The sequence below is a fragment of the Triticum dicoccoides genome, chromosome 4A (assembly GCF_002162155.2).
Source record: "Triticum dicoccoides isolate Atlit2015 ecotype Zavitan chromosome 4A, WEW_v2.0, whole genome shotgun sequence".
NCBI classification, from domain to species: domain Eukaryota; kingdom Viridiplantae; phylum Streptophyta; class Magnoliopsida; order Poales; family Poaceae; genus Triticum; species Triticum dicoccoides.
The window spans coordinates 304372503-304382023 of NC_041386.1; positions in this window are offsets into that span (position 1 = coordinate 304372503).

The following is a 9521-nucleotide window of genomic DNA, read 5'->3' on the forward strand; positions in this document are numbered from 1 at the left end:
GGATTCTGTACGAAGCACCAAGCCAGTGCGGTAAGCTTCTTTACCTTTCATAGGATACTTATTTTTTATATAGATGGACTCTATGCGGGATCTAAACTCTAGTACCTTTGATAGGACTGGCAGAAGATGGCCGGATAGATCGACTGTCCGGCTCCTTTGCCCGAAGGCCCCGCAGATGCTCTTCTGGCGAAGATGCTGACTCCGGCCCCTTATAAGGTGCCGGAGAAGACCAAGAAGGCCAAGGGAAACCGAAAGAGTTCCCGACGCCAGGCGTCGTCGGACTCACCGTCCGATCACTCTGCGGCGCACTCTTCCCCCGAAGACGAGGAAGAAGAAGAAGAAGATGGTCCCCCACTAACTGGGGGAGACAAGAAAAGGAAGGTCGCCCCTACTGGGGAGGCCGGGGGGTCTAAGAAGGGAAGGACTCTTCTTTCGGATAGTTCCACCGCCGCTGACGAAGGCGAAGACGAGTGGTTGCCCAGGGTCAAGCCCCCGAGGAGATCGTAAGTATTTGGATACCAGAGTAACTCATAGGATTCCTTTGTCGCACTGCTTTCCCTAATCGCCAAACATGATTATGCAGGCCGCCACGAGCCAATATCGAGGTATCATCGGACGACTCCCTGGGCTCGTCGGACATGGATAGCGATCTGGTCCCGACCTCCACCTCCTCTCATCCTGCCGACGACGCCAAGGTGTTGTCTCAAGAGGCACCGGATCAGGGGAGACAGTCCCGGAGTCTCCCCAAGGCGACCTTCCGGACTCCGGGAGCCGAGGGGACGGGGCCCCCGAGAGCTCTGAGTTTGGCCCTCAGACGAACACCGTGCCGGACCCTCCAGTGGTTCCAGGCTCGGACAGGCAGCCTCCTTCTAAGAGGGGCAAGACACCTGTGCCGGTGACCTATGTCCATCCAGAGGCACCGGACAATCTGCTGGAAGCGCTTCGCAGCGCTTCCATCGATGAGGAGCACCGCACTATCATGAGTGCGGTGATCCAGAAGGTTCAGTCCACCAAGAGCGGATTGACTGAAGCCTGTGCCAGCCTTCTAACAGGCTACGAGGTAAGTGTTTTAAAAATTAGTAGAGATATTACCGCATAGACAGTAGCCCCTGATGCTTTGTTCGGTGTTCATAAAGAAAAGCCGAACAGAGGATCAAATAATATCGCAGGAGTCTAATATAAGTATGTCAATATGCATATGCATGCTTCGCTGGTAGCGTCCGCCGCACTGACTACGGAGGTCGCCGTACTGAAGCAGGCCCTCGAGGGGTCCCGGAAAGAGCTCGGCCTTGCTAAGAGGCAGCTCGAGGGGAACAAGGGTAAGTAATACCCCATCTATAGATATGTATATATAAAAAGGACGCGATTGCCAAATGACAGGATCATTGTATGTTTGTCAGGGGCCATGACCGAGGTGGCGACCCTGAAGCAAGCGCTAACGCAGGCCGAAGATAAAGCGGCCCAGGAGCGCACCGAGCGAGAGAAGCACGAGGCTCGGGTGGGCGAGGTGCAACAAGAGCTCCAGGCTCTCGTGACGAAGCACGAGGCGTTGGAGCTTCACTCCAAGACGCGGGAGTCTGAGCTTGCCGCGGCCCTCGAGAGCGCAAAAAGTGCCAAGGCCGAAGCCCAAAAGGCCCTCCAAGAGATCGACGCGATGAAGAAGATAGCGGCGGGTAAGGCTTTCTATATGCAAAGCAGGCATGTAAAATTAAATTACCGATTACTTAACCGGATCCGGAGCTCTTCAGGAGCATTCGCAGATTTGCCCCGCAGTGTGTCTGATGCTGGACAATTTTACCAGGCTGAGGATGGAAGCTCGACGGAGAAGCTGTTCTGGTCTCAGTATGCTGAGGCCGAACATCCGGTGCCGATGAGCGACCAGCTCAACTAGATGGTCGAGCTACATAAGGCGGCCGATCAGGCCATGAAGGGCTTTATAGTTCGGCTGTGGCCTCGCGACGCCCTTCCGAACAGCTCCTTCGGCCTGGTGAGGCGGGTTGTGGATGCCTGCCCACGGCTGGAGGTCGTCAAGCGATCCGTCTGCATTAAAGGTGCACGCTGGGCTTTTGCCCGTGTGAAATTGCAGTGGGTCAAGCTAGACGCCGTGAAGCTGATCAAGGAGGGGCCGCCGGAGGGCAAGGAGCACCGCCACCCCGAGATGTACTACGAGGGTGTTCTGCCGGGTGCCCATCTCATCGCAGATGAGTGCCCAAAAGATGTAATATTTGAATGAGACTTGCTCGTGTGATCCTATATGATGAAAACTTGTTTCATATGCGCTATGCAATGCTTGTTTGAATTTAAAATATTACCTTTTGTTTGGTCGTTTATCCAATCTGAGAGATGGCTAGTCCTCGGCTTCTGCCCCCATGCCACTAGTGCTGGCGTGTTCGATAAACCTCAGCACTCTTGTGCCCATATTTGGGTCCTTCGAGGGAGGTGCTCAGCACAACGAACAAGGCAACCAGACTAATAATGCTTTATCACTCTCACTTAGCCATAGAATTCTATAATTTTAAATTTCGGTGAAGCCCCTGGTATTCGGAAGGCCGAATTCGGGGCGTGATACACGCCTGTAAGCCGGACAGGGCCGGCCCCTCGCCCTAAGCGGCATAAGTCTTTAGGGACACGAAAATCCTCGCCGAACAGCGACCAGTCTCTCGCCTTATCATGATAGTTAGTTTTAGCTTTCTCTACTGAGGTGCTCAGCCCGGCAGAACCGGGGCATAATCGCAGTAGTTCACCTAGCGCTACCTTAGCCGATAGAGCGGAACGTAAGGTACCAAAACATAGGATCTGGGCAAACCCAACATTTGACCAAAGACATGGTTCGGAGCTGATGCATATAATGCTATAAGTTCGGGGTGCCACACTTGTGAAAGTGTTCGGACTGTTCACACCGCATTGTGGGGTACGTAAGCCCCTGGTGTATTGGCCGTACCAGAGTGTACAGTTGCAAGGCGTCATTAATAAACACACACACACACACACACACACACACACACACACACACACACACATATATATATATATATAACAAGAATAAAATAATAGTCATAATGTCATGCATTGTTTATTAAAAAATTGCGTTAAGGCAGAGTGATACAGATAGTGTGATAAGCAAAGAGTAGGACTATGTCCCTTCCAAGGGCGAGCTGAGGAATGATATTGAATTGAATATTTCACTCGTTACTGTAATCAACCTGGGAATTCTGTGGTATAACGTAGCTGTCTGCCTCCTTGGTTGCTGCATCAAGTGTTCGGCAACAGTGCTGTCGGACAGTGTTTCCGGAGATTAAGGTCCTGAAAGAAAAAGAAAAATAACCAAAGGGAAGCCCCTAGTGCGGTTTAGGCCGCGTTTTGGGGCGTGCCGCAGTTGTGCCCCCTCCCCACCTGTGCCCATGGTATTTTTAATGCGTAGTTATGTACGCACGGTACGAATATCGCCGTTGGGTTGGGATTGGGTTGGCCGCCGCATTGCTACGCAAGCTCAGATCACGCCAGGCGGTCTATTTGCCGATTGCCCCGAGCGCGCTTGAAGGTGTCCGAGCTTTGAAGCGCCGAACTGGTTGATTGCCTTGAGAGGCTGCTTTGCACTTCTGCTGCGAGGGCCACGGTGTGCTTCTCAGTTCGGAGAGAGCGCTCTATGTTTCCATTGACTGTAATAACTCTGCGAAGTCCTGGCATCTTGAGCTTGAGGTACCGCATTGAATCTAGCAAATGCGGTTCGCCCGAGCAGCGCGTGATAACCACTGCGGAACGGGACTATATCGAAGATTAACTCTTCGCTTTGGAAGTTATCCGGGGATCCAAAGACCACTTCCAGTGTAATTGAGCCTGTGCAATGGGCTTCTACACCTGGAATGACGCCCTTAAAGGTCATTTTTGTGGGTTTGATCCTTGAGGGGTCTATACCCATTTTGCGCACTGTGTCCTGATAAAGCACGTTCAGGCTGCTGCCGCCGTCCATAAGGACACGAGTGAGGTGAAATCCGTCGATGATTGGGTCTAGGACCAGTGCAGCGAATCCGCCATGACGGATACTAGTGGGATGGTCCCTGCGATCGAAGGTGATAGGGCAGGAGGACCAAGGGTTAAACTTTGGGGCGACTGGCTCCAACGCATATACGTCCCTGAGCGCATGCTTCCGCTCCCTCTTGGGGATGTGGGTTGCGTATATCATGTTCACCATCCGCACTTGCGGGGGAAACCTCTTCTTTCCTTGAGTGTGCGGCTGCCGGGGCTCCTCCTCGTCATCCCTATGCGGCCCCTTGTCCTTGTTTTCGGCAATTAACTTGCTGGCCTGCTTGAACACCCAACAATCCCTGTTGGTGTGATTGGCTGGCTTGTCTGGGGTGCCGTGTATTTGACACGAGCGATCGAGTATACGGTCCAAGCTGGACGGGCCCGGCGTACTTTGTTTGAATGGATTTTTCCACTGACCGGGTTTAGAGCCTTTGAATCTGGCATTGACTGCCGTATCCTCAGTATTTTCGCTGTTAATGCGGCGCTTATGCTTGTTGCGACATGACCTGCTATTGCCGTCCTTGGTATCTGAGGTACCATGGTTCTTTGATATGTTATTACTGCGAGCCAGCCAGCTGTCTTCTCCCGCACAAAAGTGGGTCATGAGCGTCGTGAGAGCTGCCATAGATTTCGACTTTTCCTGACCAAGGTGTCGGGCTAGCTACTCGTCTCGGATGTTGTGCTTGAAAGCCTCTAAGGCGTCCACATCTGGACAGTCGACGATTTGATTTTTCTTTGTAAGGAACCGAGTCCAGAATTGCCTGGCCGACTCTTTTGGCTGCTGAATTATGTGGCTCAAGTCATCGGCGTCTGGTTGTCGCACATAAGTGCCCTGAAAGTTGTTGAGGAATGCGGCTTCCAGATCTTCCCAACAGCTAATGGAATCCGCTGGCAAGCTGTTAAGCCAATGCCGCGCTGGTCCTTTGAGCTTTAGTGGGAGGTATTTGATGGCGTGTAAGTCATCACCGCGAGCCATGTGGATGTGGAGGAGGAAGTCCTCAATCCATACTGCGGGATCTGTTGTGCCGTCGTATGATTCAATGTTTACAGGTTTGAAACCTTCTGGGAATTGATGTTCCATTACTTCGTCTGTGAAGCATAAGGGGTGTGCGGCGCCTCTGTATTGGGCTATATATCGACGCAGCTCGAATGGGTCTTGCCCGCTGTGTTCGGCCCGGCCGGATTTGCTTTTACTGTATCTGGCGTGACGTTTGTTGTCTCGCAGAGTGGTGCGCCCTCGTGATTCATAGATCGATCTTGAATGCTTTGCCTTGTCCTCCAATATGTCTCACAGGTCTGGCGTATCTCCCCATGCCTTTTTATTTGAATGGCGTTGGGGTGGAGGCTGAGCTTTTGGCTGGAATGCCTCTCTATCGCGGCCACGAGGTGGCCGATCTGCCATATAATACGCTTCTTCCTCCAGTCGGGGTTGTAACCTGCGCCTTGGGTAACTCTTGGAGGGGCGCTCGTGTTTATATTCCTCGGCCGCGAGGACTTCAGTCCGTTTGTCAGCTAGCAGATCTTGATCAGCTTGAAGCTGTTGCTGCTTTTTCTTCAGGCTATTTGCCGTGGCCATAAGCCGGCGCTTGAAGCGCTCTTGTTCGACGGGATCCTCTGGGACTGCGAATTCATCGTTGCCGAGGCTTGCCTCGTCTTCGGAGGGGGGGATGTAATTGTCATCCTCCTCCTCTTCATCTGCCGCTCTCTTAGGAGAGCTGGCTCCTTCATCCTCCTGCTCTAAATCTTGCTAGAGGGGATTGTTGTTGTCTTCGGCACTATCCGGAGTATTATTATCTCCTGTGCCGGTATCACCACTTTTGCTTTGGCGGGACTTAGAGCGGCGCCGCTGATGTCGGTGCTTGGGTTGCTTCTTGGAGGGGTCATCCTCCGCTATCTCGTCGCCATTGCCTTCGTTGGGTGTATCCACCATGTATATGTCATATGACGAGGTGGCTTTCTAGTGCCCTATAGGTGCTGGTTCATGTTTGTCTCCTACATCGTCGTCCATACCGTCGATGTCTTCGGAGTCGAAGTCGAGCATGTCGGTTAAATCATCGACAGTGGCTACGAAGTGGGTGGTGGGTGGGCGTTGAATTTCTTCGTCGTCCGCATCCCAATCCTGTTGGCCATAATCCGTCCAGGACTCTCCTGACAAAGAGAGAGATCTTAGTGAATTTAGAATGTCGCCGAAGGGCGAGTGCTGAAAGATATCCACGGCGGTGAATTCCATGATCGGCGCCCAATCGGATTCGATTGGCAGGGGCACGGGCGGTACGGAGTCAGATAGAGAGTCCGGCACCTTGGAGTCACGGGCTGCGCATAGGATTATGCTGGTGTTTGGCTCGATCGTCGTTGAGACTGCAGCCCCTGAGGCGGTGTCTAACAACCCGTCCTCGATTGGCGCAGTTGGCTCCGAGCTAAGGGTCGGAGCTGATGCGGGCGCGGCATCTGGGGTACTGTTCGGCGGCAGAGCTAGGTCATACCCATCACGATAGTGCGGCGCACCCAGCTGTGGATCGAATCCGTCAAAGATCAAGTCTCCGTGGATGTCGTCCGTGTAGTTCAAACTTCCAAATCTGACCTGACGGCCAGGAGCGTAGCTTTCAATCTGCTCCAGATGGCCAAGCGAATTAGCCCGCAGTGCAAAGCCGCCGAATACGAAGATCTGTCCGGGGAGAAAAGTCTCATGCTGGACCGCATCGCTATCGATGATAGTAGGAGCCATCAAGCCTAACGGCGACGACACAGAGGAACTCTTAATGAAAGCACCAATGTCGGTGTCAAAACTGGCGGATCTCGGGTAGGGGGTCCCGAACTGTGCGTCTAGGCCGGATGGTAACAGGAGGCAGGGGACACGAAGTTTTACCCAGGTTCGGGCCCTCTTGATGGAGGTAAAACCCTACGTCCTGCTTGATTAATATTGATGATATCGGTAGTACAATAGTAGATCTACCACGAGATCAGAGAGGCTAAACACTATAAGCTAGCCTATGGTATGATTGTTGTTCTACAGACTAAAACCCTTTGATTTATATAGACACCGGAGAGGGTTAGGGTTACACAAGGTCGGTTACAAAGGAGGAGATATCCCTATCCGTATTGCATAGCTTTCCTTCCACGCCAAGTAGAGTCCCATCCGGACAAGAGATGAAGTCTTCAATCCTGTATCTTCATAGTCTAATAGTCCGGCCAATGGAGATAGTCCAGCTATCCGGAGACCCCCTAATCCAGGACTCCCTCAGGCCCACCCTCTCGACACGGGATGCCCACTTCATGGTATGACATGTGTATAATAGACACACCTTACGGCGCTCTCGATGATGACAACAAGGATTCGGTCAAGAATAAACCGCCTGGTACACAGCCCGGACACCGGTGCCCTAGGTCACATCGCCCAAGAGAAAACACTGCCAGCACCAGAGAAGACGATACTCTGGACAACAAAGACCCTGTTGAGGTAGAATCCGAGCAGGAGGAACAGGAAGGCGGGCAAGACAGCTCTGATGAATAGACCACATATGGGGACTCGGAGGACATCAATTATCTCCCACTATCCGAGGAAGAGGAGACCCTCGGTAACGAGGATTTTATCATGCCTAAGGAACCTCTCGAGCAGGAGCGCTTCAAACGCCAGCTTATAGCCAATGCAAGGAGCCTAAGTAAGAAGCAGCTGCAGCTTCATGCAAACCAACAACTGCTCAACGATAGATGGACCGAGGTCTTGGCCGCCAAAGAATACGGCCTCAGCAGCCCAGTCAAAACCAACCCCAAGAATTGGTGGCTCCCTCAATATGATGGCAGAGTGATGGAACCCATACCACCATCGAACAATGCGGCGGGCCGACCACTGTTCGGTCAAGACCAAGCAGCAGCCCAAGCAGAGCATCGTACCAACCCATCTGGCATACAAAACAAAACAGCTTGGGGGAATACCCACGATATCAACCAAGACACGGAGGGTAGAGCAGGACGCACAAGATCGATGTACAGATCACGAAGATATACCCTGACCGACGATGATGGTCGCCTATTCGGGCACTATAAAGCCGACCAGGCCCGGTTCGAGCACCATAAACGGAGCCCGCCGGAGGTGCTTCATAGTGTGGCCCAACATAGAGGAGCCGCACACCCTCTCTGCTTCACTAACGAAGTAATGGAGTACGAATTTCCAGACTAGTTTAAACCCATCAACATTGAATCATACGATGGAACAACAGATCCCGCGGGATGGATCGAGGATTACCTCCTTCATATTCACATGGCCCGCGGAGACGACCTCCACGCCATTAAATACCTACCTCTCAAGCTTAAAGGGCCAACTTGGTGCTGGCTAAATAGTTTGCTAGAAAATTCCATTGGCAACTGGGAAAATTTGGAAGACGCCTTTTGAGACAACTTCTAGGGAACATATGTCTGGCCAATATAGGTTGAGGACTTAAGTCACATTGTCCAGGATCCCGGCGAGTCAGCCAGGGATCTCTGGACCAGGTTCTTAGTCAAAAAGAACCAAATTGTCGACTGTCCGGACGTAGAAGCCCTTGCGGCCTTTAGACATAGCGTCTGGGATGAATGGCTAGCACGTCACCTCAGCCAGGAAGGACCCAAATCCATGGCATCCCTTACCGCTCTAATGACCCGCTTCTGCACGGGAGAAGACAATTGGCTTTCTCGTAAAAGCAACGATGCCAGCGGCCTGGCCACCGCTCTAATGATTTTCTATTCTCGTAAAAGCAATGAATCAAACACAATAGCCGCAGTAATATACGCGACACAGCGGTCAACGTCGGATTTCACAATCCGAAGCCCGATCAACAGAAGAAGCCACTAAAGGCAAACCAGGATGGACCATCCACCCTTGACAGGATATTAGACCGACCTTGTCAGATTCACAGTCACCCCGATAGGCCGGCCAATCATACAAACCGAAACTATTGGGTCTTCAAGCAGGTAGGCAAGCTTAACACTGATCACAAGGGGAGGAGGCCACCAGGCGATAAAGACGACGGATCGTCTCACCAACAGAATGATAGGGGCCAGAAACAGTTCCCCTCCGATATTCCACTACTCCTGGAACGCAAATAGCAGTTCGTCTTCTGCCACCCACGTACTGTACTCGCAAAATTCGCACCACGCGCACATCACTACGCACTCAAGATACCATGGGCATCAGCGGAAGCACAATATGGACCACCCTACAAGAATTCCCATAACATTTTTTATCTACTTACTCTATTTTTCTGTATCATCCCTAAAGAACAGGTGACCAGCTCAACAGCATCTACAACGGACTCTATCGGAGTTTGGATCCATATGCTCACCTAAGGGGCTACGTCCATTAAAGATTCCCCTCCCCGAGGACGGGCGACGCAGACGTGCGACAGGAGGTCCAAAATAACTTTTTGTGGACCACACTCTTTATTCCGAGCCTGTATTATGCCCTCTTTCCTCTGAACCCGACCCCGAGCATGTCAAATAGCCGGGTTCGCGGTTTCTTT